The following is a 20,257-nucleotide window of genomic DNA, read 5'->3' as shown; positions in this document are numbered from 1 at the left end:
TTTGTTTAAGATTAATACGTATTAATCCAAGGGATATCGTAGTTCATGAACAACAATTTTGGTACGAATCGTAAACTCAGACGTCCTAAGTTCGATTCTCACTAAACACATCTTGGCCACTCACATTATATATATATATAATAAGTTTAAGTTATTCAATGCTAAGTTTAAAAACATTTCAATTGAAAAAAATAAATTTATATTAAACAATTATTAAAAGAAAACATATAATAATAAACCATTTAATTCAATGTTAAGTTTAAAAAATTAAAAAACTTAAGAAAACTGGTTATAAATGATTTAGTTTTCAATGTTCGAAACCGTTTATTAAAAGGTTGGGTTTTGATTTTATCTATAAATATTACACCTAATCGAAATAAACTATTTATATAATAATCAAACTGAACCATTTAACGCCCTTAGTCATGACGATGGTATTACTTTACCACTCTAACCTCTTTCTTATTTTAGCAAAGTAGGTTCAAGTCACACTTTTGACCTAAAAAAATAAATAAATAAATAAACTGAAAGGTTATACTCAACCATTTTTTGTAGTTGCCAACTCGTTCTTGACAGGTCTCATCGGATGTTCATAATCTTAGAGTAGAGGCCAGGCTTAGGGGATCCACCGTGTTTTATATAGAGGGTAAGATATAATTCGTATTACTGAATCATATGAAGATATATGTCTCTCTCATACCTTACAAAGATGAGGGTAAGAGAGAGAAAGAGAGAGGTACCAAGCTCTCTTTAGAAAGAGAAAGGACCAATACCAAATAGTCTAAACGACTTAGACTTGGACTTGTGAGAGATTAGATTCTAAATCAAATTCAAATTAATTTCCATTACCAACATTTTCCTCGCCATATTGCCATGCTTAGTTAAAAATTAATATCATCTTTTGTCCTCTTCTCACCTAACTTGACAAGGGAAGGAGTCAATTCAAAACAAATAATAATACAATCAATTTGCAGTCAATGTCACGGTAATCGTTTTCGGTAGTTGAAGATGTTGAAGGCTATGTTTGGATATCGAGGAAAGAAAAGAGAAAAATTAAAACATAGTAGGACGAAAATCTTGATTTTTGTATATCACTTTTCTTAAATTCAATTTTTTTTCTTTTTGCTCTTTCCTTTTCTGGACTTCCAAGCATAGTCTTAATTTAAATTAATCATTTCGCCATCTTCAACAATTGAAAATGATTCTTGTAATGTTGATGGCAAATTGCAACAATCATTCTAGTTAAATGTCTGTGCAATTCCCTTAGTTGGTCCCAACATTGATATGGTAATCATATGAATATATAACAATCCAAACCTTTAAATTTAATTGTTGCAGGAAGGAAGAAAGAATAACTAGGTAGAGTGTTCTTAAACTAACAACTGTCAATTTAATTCTATTGAATTTCTCTTGTTGAACATTTTATATGAAAAGGGTTAAGATGATGATCTCTCGCCCCATTTTGCCTCTGCATGTTTACCCATTGTTAGGACTCTTATGTGGGCTTAACTGATATTGATTGACCCATTGGGCCCAAGAGAATAAGTACCACTCTAATTAGGAAACTTCTAGCCCTATTCTATTGTGGGAATGGATTAGGGTTTAGGAATTCTATTATATATAGAATACTGACGGTCCCTGCAGCTATTACTTTCATAATAATATTTTGGGAGCACTGCTTTCTCACAAAGCTAGTGTAGAGACAGAGAGAAGATCCCATAGTAAGAGGCTGCAGAAGATCTCAGTAGAAGGACCCATATTGCGTGGTTCTTCATCATAATTCGTGGTACAAGCGTCAACCTTAATTTAGGGACTTTATTCACGCTCAACGGGTATGTGATTGATTTCTTTCCATTATTCATTCTTGTATTCTATACACTATAGGTAATTCAAATGATTCTAGGATTTAGAATCACTAACAATTGGTATCAGAGCCTACACTATGGTGTTAGAATCAAGAAATTATGTAAGAAAAAAAAAGATTTGGGTTTCTATTTATGAAAATTATTATTTTACTCTTACTTAAAGATCCCGTATGGGAAAACTTTCTTCACGGAAGTTGTAGAGCACGAGAAGACGGTCGCGGCGGTATGCTGCACGTCGCCGGAAACCTCCGGACGCGTCGTCACGCGCCGCCGTAAATTGGCTGCCGGAGGAGAGAAAAATAAAAATTTTTCAAAAAAAAAACGGCGGCGAGTCATCGCCGGGTCAACTCGGAAACCCTACCTAGTTGACCCGGGATGCAGTGGGTCAACTCATGACCCACTCGGTCAAAGGTTGACCGGGTCGTTGACCCGAACTTTGACCCGGAACTAATTTGCCCGAACCGGTTGGATTGGATTGATTTTGATTAAAAAAAAAAATAGTAACTTCAAATGGCTCGTACGGGCAAACGGTGAAGAATTTTTCACCCTGATTTTTTGCGTTGAGTCTAGTTTTTCGTGCTCTTCGTTTTGATATATTATGAGCCTAGTTTTGATCAACTTTTATGATCTATTTTGTATAAGTTACAAGCATGGGTGTTTAATGATTCTTTATAATTTTCCTATTAATTGGAAGAAATGAAAGAAAATCAACTTATACATTACTTGCATATCAGAATATGAACTTGTTTATTCTTGGTAATATAGTTCATGCTTTTGTTTATGAATATTTTTTTTTATTCATGGTTAAACAATCCCACTTTTAGCTGCCGGAATGAATTTGTAGACTATTACAGTAAGATTGGGTGGAATCCACCAAAGTGGTAAAGTTCAACCTTATTGTAATAGAATACAAATCAAAGGTCTTCTTTGTTTGAAAAGACAGAGAATAATGGTTGGTAGCAAGGTTGCTAATGTTCACCCAAAGGTGACATTATCAAAGAAAAGTTAAAGTTAAAGTTAAAGCAAGTAAAAAAAAAAAAAAGGATTTCTCAACCTAGAAGATGTTGTCCATCCAAAGATGGCGGTACTTTTCGAAAGTTAGAAGAAGTCTCGCAGTAATAGCGAAAACTTGAGTGGACCAGTATGTTTCAGACCCAAAGGTTAGAAATGTAGTTCCGATTGACACTCATGAAGTAATTGATACTTGAGCATGTAATGTTTAATTTTGCTAATTGTTACATGCTTATTCTTTTACATATATATCTGTATGTTGAATAGAATATTATTTATTAAAATATTCAACATGATGTCTTCTAGTTTTGGTGTACTTGATATTCCTAAGCTTACTGGGGATAATTTCAACAAATGGATGGAAGACTTAGAGGTCTACATGATTCTCAAGGACCTAGATCTGTGTACTAGGACCACCAAACCAGCTGAACCTACTGCAACCAGTACCCAAACTGAGAAAGGGGATTATGACAAGTGGGTCACTGCAAATAGGAAGTCCTTGGCTGTTATTAAAAGTGCTTTGCCTGAATCTATCAAGGATAGTGTTGCTAAAAAGGATACTACTTCTGAGTATTTGACTGCTATAAAAGCTAAGTTTGATAGCTTTAAGAAATCACAGGCTCACGATCTCATGAGCCAATTGACTGGGGCTAGATTTGATGGAGTAGGAAGTGCTAGAGAGCATATACTGGAACTGGTTTCCCTAGGAAACAAGATCAGAGGAACAAGTATTAACTTTGATGATGACTTCGTGGTCACCATTGCCTTGAATTCTCTACCTGAGAGCTACAAGACTCTTAAGACAACTTATAATACATTGAAGGATAAATGGGGTCTTGATGAATTGATCACTTTGGTAACCCAGGAAGAGGGAACAATTAATAGGACCAAAGTTGAAAGTGCCAATCTTACTCAAGGTAAGACTTCATCATCTATGGGACCTAGCAAAGGGATCAAGAAGTTCTTTAAGAAAGGAAAATTCACTCCATTTAAAGGAGGGAAAAACAAGAAGGGAAAGAAAAATTTCAAAGAATCTGGGGTACAAAAAGACATGAGTGGCATAAAGTGTTTTTGGTGCAAGGCCAAAGGACACATGAAGAAGGATTGTTTTAAGAGGAAGACCTACCTTGAGAAAAAGAAGGATGATGGTATGAATCTATCCTTAGTATGTTTTGAATCTTGCTTGATTAATGTACCAATTGATTTATGGTGGTTAGATTCTGCGTCATCTATTCACATCACTCATTCCTTGCAGGGGTTCTTAAACAGGAGGGTGCCAAGCAAGGATGAAGTGACGGTGTTTGTGGGCAATGGAGCTAGAGTTGAAGTGGAAGCCATAGGAACTATTAGATTATTTTTTCATTCAGACTCATTTATTGATTTGAAGGATGTTGTTTATGTTCCCTCTATGAGGAGGAATTTGATTTCAGTTTCTAGACTTTGTTCAGATGGTTATTCTGTTAATTTTAATCAAGTTGGATTTTGTTTATTACATGATTCTATCTCTATTGGTAGTGGTACTCTTGTTGATGGGCTTTATAGATTGAATTGTAATTCTTCATGGGTTCTGAATGTGGGAGTGAAACGGTCTCTGATTGATGAGAAATCCTCTATTTTGTGGCATAGAAGGTTGGGTCATATTTCAATCAAGAGGATGAAAAGATTGGTAAAGGAAGGGATATTAAAAGATATTGATTTTCAGGACATGGAAACATGTATAGATTGCATTAAGGGAAAGATGACAATCTCCAGGAAAAAGGATGCTACTCGCAGCATTAAAGTATTAGACCTCATTCACAATGACATCTGTGGGCCTTTTACTGTCCCTACACTCACTGGGCACCGTTATTTCATAAATTTTATTGATGATTGGTCAAGATATGGGTATGTATTCCTTATCAGTGAGAAATCTAGTGCTCTAGATGTTTTCAAGATTTTAAAAGCTGAAGTTGAACTTTTCCACTCCAAGAAGATCAAAGTGGTCAGATCCGACAGGGGTGGAGAATATTATGGGAGAAGTGGTGATTTTGAGCAGTTGCTTGGTTCTTTTGCAAAATTCTTGCAAGAACATGGGATAATTCCTCAATATTCCATGCCTGGAACACCTCAGCAGAATGGAGTAGCTGAAAGAAGAAATCGTACTCTGAAAGACATGGTCCGTTCTATGGTGAGCAATACTACCTTACCAGAATCCTTATGGGGAGAGACACTTAAAATTGTTGTTTACCTTCTCAATAGAGTGCCAAGTAAATCTGTGAATAAGACTCCCTATGAACTCTGGAGTAGCAGAATACCTTGCCTTAGACACTTGCGAGTGTGGGGATGTCAAGCAGAAGCCAAAGTCTTTAACCCTCAAGAAAACGTTTTTGACTCAAGGACTACAAGTTACTATTTTGTGGGATACCCAGAGAGGTCTAAAGGGTATAGATTCTATTGTCCTGGTCCAGGACACAAAATTGTAGAGACCACTCATGCTAGATTTGTTGAATGCAATGAAGAGTCTAGAACTCCTCGTAATTTCTCTTTTGAAGAAGGGGAGTATGACACTCCTGAGATAGCACCTGTTGAGTTGAGAAATTCACTTATTGATCTCAATCCCATCCTGTCTGATGATACAGTCACTCAAACTCCAATTGAATATGATTTGCAAGTTGGGACAGATATTGCTATTGCAGCCCCACTTTCACCTCCTGATACCGCTAATATTGGTAGGCTTCCACCTGAACCTATAAGGAGGTCTACTAGAGTGCGCAAGCCTTCTCTGCACTCTGATTATGTTTCTTATTTGAATGAGTGTGAGTTTGACATAAGACAAGAAGAAGACCCTGTTATTTTTCTTCAAGCAGTTAATCATAAGCATTCAGACAAATGGGTAGAAGCAATGAAGGAAGAGCTGTTATCCATTAGCAACAATGGAGTATGGGAATTAGTGCAAATTCCAAAGGATTGTAAGGCTATTGCATCTAAGTGGGTTTTCAAAACCAAGACAGATTCTCAAGGTAGAGTAGAACGCTACAAAGCTAGACTCGTGGCAAAGGGTTTTACTCAGCGAGAGGGGATAGATTACAAGGAAACCTTCTCACCTGTCTCATCAAAGGACTCATTCAGAATTATCATGGCCATTGTTGCCCATTTTGACCTAGAGTTATATCAGATGGATGTGAAAACAGCATTTCTGAATGGAGAGCTATCAGAGAAGGTGTACATGAGACAACCTGAAGGTTTTGAGGAAAATGATAAAGAGAACTTTGTTTGTATGCTGAAAAAGTCTCTTTATGGGTTAAAGCAAGCATCTCAACAATGGTACTTAAAATTTGATCGAGTTGTGACTTCTTTTGGTTTTGTAGAGAATCCAATCGATCAGTGCATCTATCTGAAACTCAGTGGGAGTAGTTTCATCTTTCTTGTGCTCTATGTGGATGACATTCTGTTGGCTAGCAGCAACAAAACCTTATTGATGGAGACCAAGGGTTTTCTTTCAGAAAACTTCGAAATGAAGGACATGGGTGAAGCAAGTTATGTGCTTGGAATCGAGATTAGTCGTGATAGGCCGCGGGGGTTACTTGGGCTATCACAACAGGAATATCTTGATAAAGTTTTAAAGAGGTTTAACATGTCTAAATGTTCTGGTGGTGAAACACCCATCAGTAAAGAAGACAAGTTGAATAAGCAACAATGTCTAAAGAATGATATTGAGAGGAGCTCAATGAATGACAAGCCTTATGCCTCTGCCGTTGGAAGTTTGATGTATGCACAAGTTTGTACTCGCCCTGACATTGCCTTTGCAATTAGTGTACTTGGCAGGTTTCAATCTGATGCTGGTTTGGCTCATTGGACTGCAGCCAAGAAGGTCATGCGCTATTTACAGTGGACAAAGGACTTCAAGCTAGTGTTCAGTAAATCAGAAAAATTTGAAGTTGTGGGGTATTCTGACTCGGACTTCAGTGGGTGTACTGATGATAGAAAGTCTACCTCTGGATACATTTTTGTATTGGGAGGAGGAGTTATTTCTTGGAAGAGTGCCAAACAAACTATTTTAGCTTCATCCACTATGCAAGCTGGGTTTATGGCACTTTATGAAGCTACCAAGCAGGCAGTGTGGCTGAGGAATTTTATATCTGAACTGAAAGTTGTAGATTCCATCTCTAAGCCTTTGCATTTGTGGTGTGACAATATTTCTGCTATTTTCTTTGCAAAGAATAACAAGAGATCTAGTAGCTCCAAACACATTGAGATTAAATATCTTGTGGTTCGCGAGAAGATCAACGCTGGGGAGATCGCTGTTGAGCATATTATTACTGAAGAGATGGTTGCTGATCCTCTGACCAAAGCTCTTCCAGTGGGAATTTTTAAGACTCATGTTTCTAACATGGGTGTGATGGAATCTTTTGATATGCTTGTTTAGTGGGAGTTTACTTATCCATAGTGGTATTGTAATAAGCATTATTTTGTTAGATCATACATTATAAGCACAATCTATATTGAGGATGTTTACTTTCCAGTATAGTGTTCATTTATATTCTCTCTCATCGTATTATTGTATGATTATTGTGGTTTACTTTGACATGTCACAGTTAATGGCGGTGTTTAGCCAAGTTTCGTGATTTATGGCGGTATTTATCCTAAATCCGTGGAGATGGTTGTTAACCATAGGCTGTATGCCAAAGTGAGATATTAATACAAGAAAATGGCGGTTTGCATAAGTATTGATTAATATCAAAGTTCTCTACCTGTGAGGTTTTCAAGGTAGGCTGATCTTTAGATCAGGAACGGACCTATAAGGAAGGATATATCTTATGTGATCACAGTTATGATATAATTCCTTATATCTATGTTTCCAGGCGATTTGAATTGATAATTTTCTGTTGTCTGTAACATTAGATAGTTATATGCCGTATATTGAGGTGTATTTTCTACTATTGTTCAACAATGGAGATTATTGATTGGATCAAAGTTTGTTTTGAGTGGTATTCAATCTTGGAATTATTTGGCCAGATGTCAATGGGAAGACATCAGTATCAGTGTAGCCCAAGTGGGAGATTGTTAGGACTCTTATGTGGGCTTAACTGATATTGATTGACCCATTGGGTCCAAGAGAATAAGGACCACTCTAATTAGGAAACTTCTAGCCCTATTCTATTGTGGGAATGGAATAGGGTTTAGGAATTCTATTATATATAGAATACTGACGGTCCCTACAACTATTACTTTTCATAATAATATTTGGGAGCACTGCTTTCTCACAGAGCTAGTGTAAAGACAGAGAGAAGATCCCATAGTAAGAGGCTGCAGAAGATCTCAGTAGAAGGACCCATATTGCGTGGTTCTTCATCATAGTTCGTGGTACAAGCGTCAACCTTGATTTAGGGACTTTATTCACGCTCAACGGGTATGTGATTGATTTCTTTCTATTATTCATTCTTGTATTCTATACACTATAGGTAATTCAAATGATTCTAGGATTTAGAATCACTAACACCTCAATCATGGCAAAAACTCTAGCATGTGCCTTGGTTCTCTGATTGTTCTAATGATCATGACCTTTTTGAAATGACTGTTGTCCTGCCTTGTGTTGATGGCCTATTGTAGTCAGGTTCGGTCTGGGGCAATCCTTTGCCATATGACCCTCCTTGTGACACCTAAAATTGACGTTCAAGCCAGCCTTGCATTCTCCGATATGCAATTTCTTGCACTTGGGGCAAGCAGTCCTCTCTTGATGATGGTGTACTACTCTATGAAGCTTGTTGTGACTTGTGATTCCCACTGTAGAGAGGTAAATGAGGATAAGGCCTTTTCTTCTGAATATTTGATCCACTAGATGATACAACTTTCGTGTTGTCTTCAACAATTTGGGCAGTCTCCACCACTTGTGCATATGTAGGGAACTTGAAGGCTACAACTATTGCCTTCAGATCAGTACGAAGGCCACTACAAGAAAAAAGGGTTTTTGGGATGGAAATTATCTGTCCCAAATACAAAAATAGTGTCGCTAATACCTATTAGGGACAGTATAAATTTTCGTCACACAACTGTCGTTACAACGGCCGTCGCATAATTTACGAGACGAAAATTTTTTTCCGTCTCTAAGTGGTTAATTGCGACAGATTTTGAGGCAGGAACTAACCATTGCAAATAGAAAATAAAGCGATGGAAAAATCTGTCGCAAATATTGTGTTGGCAGGAAACTTAGAGACAATATATTTCTGTCTCTATAACTAAAGAATTATTTGCCACCCTTACTTACCGTCGTAAAAAATTAAAAAAACTATTTCTTTTGAGACAAGATATTTTTTTCATTAATAGGGTCCTCTTTATAGAGACAGATGACTATTGTCTCAAATAAGAAAGGGCGTTATCATTTGAGACAAATTTTTACTGTCCTTAATCATTTCCTCATTATAGAGACAGATTACTTCCATCTCAATTAGTAAAGCTTTTTTAAATACTTTATCATTTGAGACAATATTTTTTTGTCTTGAATAATATCCACCTTATAGAGACATATAATTTCCATTGCAAATAAGAAAATTTTTATGCTTTTAGAGATGGAAAAAATCCGTCCCTAAAGATCATATAGGAAAAAAAAAATATTCATTTTGCTGGCATGCATAATATAATGACCCTGTTGTTACACATTACTAGATCTAACCAGACAACAGTTAATAATTATATCATCCAAAAGTATTAACATGAAACAAATCCATACAAATTTAATATTTACATAATCATCAAATAAAACTAATATTTCAGAGAAATTATTCTAAACATACAATCCAAATGGTTGTATATGCCCAATCCATCATCAACGCTCCCCTTAGCAGCAACCTCTTTCCTCCAAACTTTCTTATTGATTCGTTGCTCTTACCTATTCTGCAGATTGGAACATTTCCACAAATAATTAGCCGATATTTTTGTCATGGTTATTTATAGTGAAGGATGAATACAATCTTGTTTGCAGACCATCAAATCACCTGATGTGTAATTTGGTTTGAAATTAGAACTATAAGCTCCATTATGGACTGCAACAAAGATAAAAGTTATGTTAGTATTTAAAGTAAGTATTCTTGAAACAGTACAATAGGATGAACTATATGTTTAACCTTCTTTAGTTCTTCACGACTTTGCCTTTCAAAAGGACCTACTGAAAACAAAATGATTCAAACTGATCAAGCACAACACCAGTTGTTAGAAATTCTACTTGACAACGGTAAAAGAAAAACCCAAGTTATATTAAGTATTAAGTAAATGGAAGAGGGTTTTTGTTTTTATGGGGTTCTCATAGAGTATGATCATAATCACCTTTTGTGTTTTATCATTCAATCATTTCTAAAAGCTTTACTTTAAGTGTATGGAGTATGCTTATGTTTCCTCAAGTATAGTTATTTACATAGCATGTATGAAGTAATTAGAAGTTAACATGATAGAGAAAATTAGCATTTGATTTCTCTGCCCTTTTGAGGATGAGATTAAAGAAGTTGTTTTTAGTATTGGTGCTTTTAAGGCACCAGCTCATGATAGAGTCTTGGCGGTTTTTTTTTCATAAAACATGGGATTTTGGTCATAGGGACGTGGTTGGTTTTGTTCATGAGTTAGTTTGTTGTAGCTCTTACATTGCCTATTGGTACTAACCACACTCTAATCACTTTCGTTTCCTAAAAAAGAAATTATCTTGAAACACTTGGCGAGAAAGTTTCAACCTTTCCTGCCAGATTTATATCTCCTTATCAGGCTATTTTTTTAAGGGTAGTCAAATTTGAATAATATTTTAATTTCATACAGTGAGGTAATTCACTGTATGAAACATTGCAAAAGTAAACAAGGGTGGGTAGTTATTCAGTTAGACATGTAAAAAGTATATGATAGATTGGAATGGGGTTACATTAGGGCCCTATTTCAGTTTTTGGGTTTCTCTCAGCATTGATGTGACTACATCAGTGTTCTGATCTCCTGAGTCTCATACTCTATTAAGCTTAAGGGTTCTAGTTATAATTTCTTTGGTGCATAAGACCAAGATGCCCCTTAGCCCCTATTTATTTATTATTGCAATGTAGGGGTTGTCTAGTCTGTCTTCTTTTATTGCTTAGGGGCTTAAAGTTGTTTAAGGGTGTTAAAGTGTCAGGATCTACACCTGAAATATCCCAATTATTGTTTCTTAGACTCTCCAACATTTTGGCATTTCAGGAAATTCTAAATTTGATTTCAAGACCTTGCTAGTCAGGCGTTAAATTTTAAGAAGAGTGAAATTTTCTTCAGCAAAAACACTCCTCAAAATATAGGCAGCAGGTATACTCTCAAATTAAGATGAAATAAATTCTTGTGACCAAAAGGTGATAGATGGCCAAGTTCTCTTTACTGGCTGAGTACCTGGGTCCAAGAATCGAAATACAGTGACTGTCACAACCTCCCTACATCCAGCTCCCAAGTCCTGGCATCACCAATTCATCAGTGACCTTTCTTTTAATCTCCCTAGACTGGGTGTGGTAGTATGTCAAGAATCTCCTGAGGCTGAGGATTGCTACATGCATCACAATAGTTAAATGGCTCCTCTAAATGTTCTGCATTCCCTAGTGAACAATACACATGGTATGCCTCATAAGGGAGGTTCTCCTAGTCTGTACGATGGATTCCGGTGCCATTAGGAAGTGCATGATAAGGTGGACAGATTCTAAGGTTATCAAGGTTACACCATGCTTCAGTAATAAGATTGATTATCATCACACTGTAACGCTTCACATCGCTTGTTACATTGCTATCGCAAGGGCTGCCATCATTCTTCCAACAAATTACAGTGTCCATGAGATAGAATTGGCTATTTGGACCTCTCCCTTTCTTTATGGCCAGAAAATTCAATTTGAAATTGGGTGACTTTGGAATAATTTTTGGCATTCCCCTGGTTTGGTAGTGATACCCACCAGGAAATCCTCTTGTTGCAGCTGATCTTAAGTAGAGCATAAGCCATGGATACTTATGATTTGACCTCAGAATATTATGGAACTTCCAACTACCCTCCCCAGGCTGCTTCTCCCAAGTTATAGAGTAATCAGAGGTATTTGAAATTATCCATGTTGCCACTCTTGAGCATGAGAATCCAAAACTACCATGGCCTTGGTACATCTAGTACTTGACATTTGTAAACCAGATAGATCTCTTTCTTGGCTGCAAAATGGTCTACATTGCGCACGACTATACCAAAAATAGAGTTATTTTCACCTAACCTGTTGTCTAACTCGTCCACTCTATGGACTAACCTCACATCTGGAAATGTAGAATTGTCAATGTCGAAGCAATCAGAAGCTGTAGGACTACTCATGAAGGGATCTTCACATCCAACCTCATTGCACTAATTACAAGACTCAATTGCGACCCTCAGACCATCTCTACTCATTCCAAGAATCACCTACTGTAGATACATAATCTTATCTGTTGCTGGGGACGGCAAGTGATCTAGAAGAACCAGAAGGAAAAGCAAGCACAAGGAAGAAACTGATTACCCATGCCTCGATTATTACTTCTTCCTAAAGATAAAGATCTCTTCATATCTCTGATAAAGAACAATTTTGAGTCTTATATCATATACCTCGATTGTTACTTTTTATGGGTTTCTTTAAGACCTCGATTATTACTTTTTATGGGTTTCTTTAAGATTTGATCTCCTGGTTTTCATTTAAACCATGAATTTTACCTTCTAACCTTTCGTCCATATCGATCCATTGAATTGTATCAGACAAGAACAGAGATCGATCAAAGCAATATCCATTCGATCCATTTCTTCCAACTATGGTTTAACCCAAACTAAACTGAACTCATATCCTCTCCAGCCCCTGAAATACACACCAAGGATGCATGTCCAAGCCCTCTTTTAAAAGAATGACAAAATACACTACCAGCTGTCCAAAGAGACAAAAACTGAATTTGCAAACCTGTGAGGTTTGATCTTGCTTGTACTACTGAATCAATGATTAATGCTTTTTCTTGGGGAGTATCTTAAGAGTCTTCCTATATATAAATGACTTTTATTCAAAGGGAACTTCATCGAGGAAGATATTGTTTTGTGCTCTTAGACATAATAACAACATTCCTTGGACATGCTATACCTCTAACAAAGCTAGTTAATTTCCCTTGATCATTTAATGATACTGATGACCATGAGCATGGGTTTCTTCCTTCACCATTGAAAGAAAATTCAGTTGTTCAATAGAGAATCTATTTACCCATATTTACACATGGCTAACAAGCAACACCTCCTCCAACTCAACCTATCCAACTAAATAGAGTTAGCCACATGGATTCTCATTTGCACCTATTTCAAATAGGGGGAAAAAAGCACATGATATGAGATAGTGGGAATCTATTTTACAGAGTAAGGGGTGGAAGCCTCAATTATCATCTATGATTAGAAAACTAAAAATTCAATCATCATCAAATCTGGCCTAAATATCCCTAAAAACAGGGGAAAATAAAATAGACTGCAGCACATGGGCATGTGCTGCAGTCAGGGAAAATAGTAGACTCCTCTACTTAATTCCTAATTCATACACTCCTAATCCTGTCCCAGTCATTGATCTGTAAGTTCTAAGTTTTTTATGCTATTATATGATGCAAACTGTTCCATGATCAGCCATCATAATCATAAATTTTTAAACCATTCAATCTCTGGAACTGCAGCACAAATAATGGATCAATTTAATTTCTAATTCAAGCTCTAATATGTTACTCACCGTTGTATTATATGAATTAGTTCTGGATATGGGTATTGAATTCATTCTGAAATTTGGGAAAGCATTAAACGGCCACTTCTGTGGATTCCTCTCATATACCACGCTGCTCATAGGTGTAAAGAAAGATTTAAAAAAAAAAAAGAGCAAGGATACTCATCCAAACATATTAAGAAACACTACATTGATCATGGTAAAAGACAGGAACTCCACCATTTCTGTGGATTCCTCTCTTATGCTGATTTAATGGTAAGAAATAGATCAAAATACAAGAAAAATCATAATAAAGAGAAGTGAGAGAGGAAAATAGCGTACCTAACTTAGGGTTTCAGCTTTTGGGAAGAAAGATGATCGAGTTCCTTCTGTTCTTGACAACGGTTGTTCTCATTTCATGGGAAACCAGGGAGTGAAGGCGGAAAGGTTGTACTGTTAGATCTTCGATTTTGAAAAAGCTCAGTTGAAATATGACTGGATTTAATGATAAGGAAAAGATCGAAATACAAGAAAAATCATAATAAAGAGAAGTGAGAGAGGAAAATAGCGTACCTGAGTTCGGGTTTCAGCTTTTGGAAAGGAAGATGATCGAGTTTCTTGGAGATTTACAGCGGTTGCTCTCACTTCGTGGGAAACCAGGGAGTGAAGGCGGAAAGGTTGCACTGTTAGATCTTCGATTTTGAAAAAGCTCGGTTGAAATATGACTGGATTTAATGGTAAGGAATAGATCGAAATACAAGAAAAATCATAATAAAGAGAAGTGGGAGAGGAAAATAGCATACCTGACTTTGGGTTTTAGTTTTGGGAAGGAAGACGATCGAATTTCTTGGAGATTTACAACGGTTGCTCACTTCGTGGGAAACCAGTGAGTGAAGGCGTGAAATTGTTGCACTGTTAGGTCTTCGATTTTGGAAAACCTCGGTTGAAATATGACAAGTAGGTATGCAAGCATCGGCTTTGATTTTGGAAAAGCAGTATGCGAGCAGCGGCGTTGATTTTCCCCTTCTTATAATTCTAGAGTCTAGTCGAAATATGGAAAAGCGCGGTTGGCTAAGCATTTCGCGGGAAGTCAAAATATGTGAGCAGTAGCGATGGAGAATAAACCGTCCCAATTCATAATACTTGAGACAGAATATAATCCGTCCCTAAGCATGGGACGGTTAAAATCTGTCTCAATTGCTACATACGTAGGGGCAGTATCATTTATGTCTTTATACTTCGATTTAGAGACGGAAAACTATCCGTCATAATAGATATAAAATTCAATTCATAGCAAACTATGTGAGCAGTAGCGATGGAGTATAAACTGTCCCAATTCGTAATACTTGAGACAGAAAATAATCCGTCCCTAAACATGGGACGGTTAAAATCTGTCTCAATTGCTACATAACTAGGGACAAAATTATTTCTGTCTTTAATTGTCCATTTAGAGATGGAAAAATTGTCTGTCTTAATAGATATAAAATTCAATCACCGTTGAGACAGAAAGGTCTGTCCCAAAAATTGAGACGGTAAGTTTTCTGTCCCAATTGTTAGATATATAGGGACAGCACAATAGCAACAGAAATAATCCGTCTCAAATATTGTGACGGTATAGTCTTTGTCTCAAATAATCAAAATTTAGCGACGAATTTATATATGGATCGAATGATTAATTTAGGAGACAGAAAATATGTCCGTCTCTAAAAAAGTGTCGCAAATATCCCTTTTTCTTGTAGTGGGCCTTTCTCAAATTGTCGAGCCTTCTTCTCTTCAATGTCAACCAGGTGAGTGGCAAACTTGTTGAGACATTAAAATTTCAACTCATAATCCAGAACAGAAAGGTTGTGCTGCTTCAAGTTCAAGAACTCTTCCTCTTTTTTTAGTTTCAAGCTTGTGGGGAAATACTTGTTATAGAAGACTTCCTGAAATCTACCCCAAGTCAGGGGTTGGCCACCCCTTTCTATAATGTCGTATGTAGACTGCCACCAGTCGTCTGCCTTATCATAAAGCTGATAAGTCGCGCAAGCCACCTTTTGTGCATCAATGAGGTTCAACAGGCTGAAGTTCTTTTCTAGCTCCCTGATCCAACTTTTTGCCTTCAGAGGGTCAAAAGTGTCCCCTTTGAAAAATGAGGGTCTAAGCTTTCAAAACTACTCAATGGTGCGGGTCGTGTCAGCCAAAGGAGGCTGTGGGGGTGCACAGGAGGCTCAGGAGGTGCCCTAATTGTCTGCTGGTGGTACAATGCGCCAACCAAGTTGCTGATGGCCTGAATGAGGTCGAGTTGCCCACCCTGAAATGCTCGTGCCGGGAATGGAGGCAGAGGAGGAGGAGGAGGAGGTAATTCTGCACCTGGAGGAGATAAAGTTGCACCCCGAGGAGGGGGAGGAGGCAATCCTGCGCCACTAGAACTGTCTAGATGGACCCTTCCTACAGAGTGAGGATGTCCACATGGAGGAATGGTTACCTACAACCAGAAAAATAAATGAATTTACAATTATAGGCTCCAACACAAGGACAAGCTTAGAGGTTCATGACTTATGATGAGAGGAAAATATATATTTCCTTTACATAATACTCTATCCTTAAATTCTATTTGGTTTAGTGATTTATGTAGCAGTAGAGAATTCTTATTATTTATTTTGTCTTCCTATGCCACCAGTCATTAAGTCCAAAAGCCGTAACATTTTGTTCTGATATCACACTGTGATGACCCAAATCCGGGATAAGGGTAAGAGTTCCGCCCTTGCAGGAGGTGATCTCGCGATCACATTTTTCTTCACTTCCATGTGACTCAAAGCTGATTATTGTTATTATTATTTTTACATCCAAGCGGTTCTTTCTCTTAAATAGACGGTCAAGCTAGTAGCAAGAGCACAAAAGAAGTGTCTGAAGCTTTCATAGGGCAGATCTACCTCCCAGGCTTTCGCTTTACGATTGAAATATCTAAGAAAGATGCATATACCTATCAGAGTCTTCCTCCATTACTTTTAACTCAGACGGGTGATTGACTAAGAGTAGGGGAATCTCCCTTTCTAGCTTCTTGAGATCCTTGGAATTTCCCTAGGCCAATGGGTATGCAATCCTTTGTCAGTATCTGTTTTGTGATCTTATCCGTATAAATATGCATTTATTTTACATCAAAATATAAATTTAATTATTTAAACACCTCAATGCCTAGTGGTGGCATCAACTATTTATAACATGTTTCAAAATATAGTCTAAGGGAAAGTAAATAAAATCAATTCAAAATGTCTCATCTAGCCCCATTATTTAATATCTTATAGTAAGAAATTAAATGTCTCTATCATTAAAATAAAAAAAAGGAACTATCATGCATCCTTTTTAACATCATGTTGCTCCTGGCCTGTAGTGCAGTCCACGTATTCACATTCTCCATCATCTGTGTCTAGGAGTAATAATAAAGGGGTGAGCTCGATAGCTCAGTGAATCAAATCATAAGATCATACATGCATTAATAAGCACATCTTACATATGAGAACATTATATGCAATATGACATTAAAATAATTAATTTAATGCAAGTCTCTCTTGTTCTACTGCATGTGCACGCTTTATAAGGGTGAGGAACACAATCGTTGATCTGACGACTGCCATTTCTTACATTATCTGGCTGAACACCATCGGTAGTCATTTTTCATTAACGTTGGCTAACTGGACTGGGTATAGGATCATATGAGCTCCCCTTGTGGGAATTCCTGATTTAGTTCTGGAGGAGTAAGGGAATTCCCATTCTCACCTTCATTCTTGTTTTGGTCTGGAGGATAGTGTAACCCCCTTGTGGGAGATCTTATCCTCAGTTCTATTTTAGTGTCCTCATCCAACACCTAACCCCCTACTGGAAAGGGGTGTAGTATGGGTTCTGACTCTGAAGCTAAAGACCTAAGCATGGGAACATATTTCCAATTCCTTTATGCATGTCTCTAATGGGGTTTCTACCATGTTTTGTCATGGCATAACATCACAATTATATAAATCTAGGCATATGATATATAATATAACATGTCATTAATAACAAAGTATGAGATGACATATGATAATCTTTCCAAAACATCATAACAACATTCACATATATTAACATGAGAGAACTCCTTATATCAATTCACATAATAATGTAAGAGGCATATCAACCATATTAAGCCTATGAATTAACTCACCTTGGTTTTTTGTATATAATTATCAATTCTTTAGTCCCTCTTCCGTAGAGTGTACAGTCCCTTAATATGCTCACCTAACACATTATATTCACATTTTTCAGCTTATGTTCAATAATATATGTTTAACTCTTTTATACTTCCATAACATCTAGCATAGACGATCGATATAAAATAAATTATAAGTCTTTAAATTAGACTTAAAATATAATAAATTATTAGCAGGACTTATCTCTAGATTAGGTCTTTGAGATCCTTCAAAATAGGTCCCAACATAGGGTACTGTACTGTGACCATTTCTGTTAAACCGAAATGACCATAGTGCATTAAAACTACTTTTTCCCCTTTTTCAGAAACCAAATGGGTCTAGGATTTTTAGAGATAACACTAGACGAATAGAGCTAAAAATCATTAGAAGGGTGCATACTCTTAATCAGTTTTTAAAGCATCCAAAATACAGACACAAGGACTAGTATATGCATTGGACAGAATTGACCACATTCCAGTAAAATATATTTTTCTCCATCTTTCGTAAATCAAATGGATTGTGAATTTTTATGGGTGAAACTAGACTAACAAAGATATAAAGTATTAGAATGGCTCATATTCTAAATTAGTCTTTAAATCATTCAAAATATATATACAAGTACTAATATATGCATTAGACATATGCCTTGGACAGAATTGACCATAGTTTAATAGAAATTCATTTTATCCCTCTTCTGTAAATCAAAAGGATTGCATTTTTTTATGAATAAAAGTATACTTTTGGGGCTACCACATGTAAGAAAATCAAACAAAAAAAAAGTGCTAGATTGATTATTCCTAAGGTCAATCCCAGTATCTAAATTCTGATATATTTCTAAGGTATAGTAAAAACAAATAAATAACTATCCCTTACGAGAGTCAAAATGAGCCATTCATCCTCGTGGGTGATTGTGGTTATTTTTGAAATATTTAAAAAAAATATCATATCCAAAAACAATTTTTAAAGTGGGTATTGACTCCACCAAAAACGGTGTCCTAAATCTGTCTTTTTTGCAAAATAGTCCCAAAATCTTATTTTTTTGTTATACAAAAAGAATTCAAAATGAATAAAATTCAATAGAAGTCTACATATATATGAAAATCATTTAAATAAAAATTTTTTAATTCCTAATTATTATCACATAATTTTATTAAAATATAATATCCACTACATATCAAACCAGTCCCCTTGACAAGTCTAAAAAATCTAATCTAAATCATAAAATTCCTCAAATAAAAAAAAAAATTACAAATACTTCCTACAATTATTATAAAATGTAAATGAAATGCATCATCATATAACCAAGAAAGATCCCCCCTAGCATAGGATTTAAAAGATATTACTCCTCAAACCTAAAAATAAAAAGACAAATTCTAATGATAAAAAAAGGGGTATCAATTTCCTACCTTTGTTGCAACTAGCTCATTGTAGACACCCAATTTTGCCACCCTCCCCAAGCTATGATGACTCACGGATCGTGGACATGGCCTTTTGCTTCCAATCAATAGAGATGAGAACTTACTAAAGTAACCCAACCCCGAAACACTCCATACTCACCCAGAAACCTTAGAAACCCTAGAAACCCTGTGGGAGAGAAAAGACAGATCCAATTATGACATCACATTGAATCTGGTCCAAAGTGACCATACGGATGGATAGTACTCGGAATCACAATGATATATGGTGCGTCAAAATTGGACCATCGGATCTTCAGTAACTGTCCCTGGAAGATGAAATTTTCCTGAAGCCATCTGATCAGAATCTGGTCCGTGGCCCTGCTCTAGTCCAATGCGACCCTACCTCCAACCATAGTGGCCCGACCCCAGACCGACGCGGTCCCACGCCATGATCCAACGACCCTCGGTGGCCCTGATCTGGTGATCAGATTTTTTTGGATTTTCCTACGCCACCGTACTAGCGTACCCCATGCCATCCTACTAGCGTACCCTATGCCGCTGCACCTTATTGGCTAGAAAACCATCTTTTCACCCCATTGGTCCAAGAAACCTATAAATACCCCCTCTTCTTGAAATTTCACACTTGAGCCACTTGGTGAGCATCCTTGATGGAGACACCTTGCCATTATTTCCCTCCGCTTTGAAGTTCTTCCCAATTCCTTCGAAGTTCTTTGGAGTTCTTCGAAATTCTTCCCAAGCCTCCTAAGCCCTCCTATAGCCTATCCCTAGCGAAAGTTCTGTTGGAGTGCCACTTCAGCCTAAGCCCTCTTGTACCCCCTCCCTAGCGGAAGTTTTGTCAGAGTGCCACCCCAGCCTAAGTTGGGAAGTAGCCTTGCCTATCCGAAGCTCTATCAAAACTCAAATATGAAAGTAACCTTTCCTAGCTGAGACTCTGCTCAAATATTACCATAGTTAGAATCTCTTGAGAAAAGGAAGTCGGAGGTCAAGACCATGTTCCCCTGAGCCAAGAGAATCTATAAAAAAGTTCATGCCAGCATCAATTGGGGCTCCACCCCTCTTGACCCAAAACAAGG

At 36.8% G+C, this 20,257-nt stretch overlaps 1 pseudogene; it reads right to left on the bottom strand.

Annotated features, from left to right (window-relative positions):
• Positions 1-11,172: 11,172 nt before the first annotated feature.
• On the bottom strand, positions 11,173-11,990 carry LOC122076408 (annotated as a pseudogene).
• Between the last annotated feature and the right edge of the window lie 8,267 nt (positions 11,991-20,257).

The sequence above is a fragment of the Macadamia integrifolia genome, chromosome 4, assembly GCF_013358625.1.
Source record: "Macadamia integrifolia cultivar HAES 741 chromosome 4, SCU_Mint_v3, whole genome shotgun sequence".
NCBI classification, from domain to species: Eukaryota; Viridiplantae; Streptophyta; class Magnoliopsida; order Proteales; family Proteaceae; genus Macadamia; species Macadamia integrifolia.
Note: the sequence above shows the minus strand (reverse complement) of the source record. Positions and strands in the feature narration are given on the sequence as shown.